Here is a 941-nt window from a genome sequence, read left to right as displayed (position 1 = left end):
CTGCGCCACCCGGACCTCGCCCACCTCACCGCGCTCGTCGTGCACCCGCACCGGTGCGAACTATTCATCTTTTATATATTTGTTAAAATCAACGATAATTATTTAATTATTTTAAAGGAAAATCAATAGTTATTTATAACAAAGTATACAGTCAATAAAGAGCGACGGTGGCTCAGTGGTTGGAGCACTTGACTTGTAATCTACATGTCTTGGGTTCGGATCTCGCCATGTACCAATGTGAATGAAATATATTAAATTATGTTTTGACAGATGATATTACCGTTTATATTAACATAAAAGTGAAGTGACAATAAGAGAGGAAATATGAAATATATCAACGATGGTATTATTATAGTATTTGATATTAGAGGCTACAGTGTGTGTTGTGCAGGGGGCAGGTGTACTGGGCGCTGGGCGCGCGCGCGGCGGGCGGCGAGTGCGTGGAGGCAGCGCGCGGGGACGGCTCGGCGCGCCGCGTGCTCGTGCGCGCGCAGCACCACCCGGACTTCGCCTCGCTCGCCAGTGCGTGCGCACCTCACACCACCTCGCACCACACCTCGCACCACCTCACACCACCTCACTCCCTTTACTTTTTTATTTATAATGTACATCAACAGAAAAGTTATTAAAACAATCACATAAGAAATAAAACATAATGTGTTTTTGTGCAAAAACATGAAAAAATTGGAAAGCATTCTGCCTTTTGAAATCCAATGTTTGCTTGAATATATAGATTTAATACTTTGCGAAAAGGTCATTAATTTTTTTCCTTTTATCTAAAAATGCTAAAGTAAAACAAAAATTGCTCCAAAACGTATTGAACAGAGATCATAGTAATAAGCATCTAAGCTGCAGACGGTATACGTAATGTAGGCGCGGTAATTGAGCAGATGTATGTGCGTGTACGCAGGCCTGGCGCTGGACGCGGCGCACGCCCGCCT

At 43.9% G+C, this 941-nt stretch overlaps 1 long non-coding RNA gene across 1 annotated transcript; it reads left to right on the top strand.

Moving 5' to 3' along the window:
* LOC106105834 lies at positions 1-941 on the top strand. Its single transcript, XR_001225761.1, has 3 exons — positions 1-53; positions 392-522; positions 911-941. It is a non-coding gene; the product is annotated as an uncharacterized LOC106105834 (long non-coding RNA).

Source organism: Papilio polytes, unplaced genomic scaffold (assembly GCF_000836215.1).
Source record: "Papilio polytes unplaced genomic scaffold, Ppol_1.0 DF822694.1, whole genome shotgun sequence".
In the NCBI taxonomy this organism is placed as follows: Eukaryota; Metazoa; Arthropoda; class Insecta; order Lepidoptera; family Papilionidae; genus Papilio; species Papilio polytes.
This window is presented reverse-complemented; position numbering and strand designations above follow the sequence as displayed.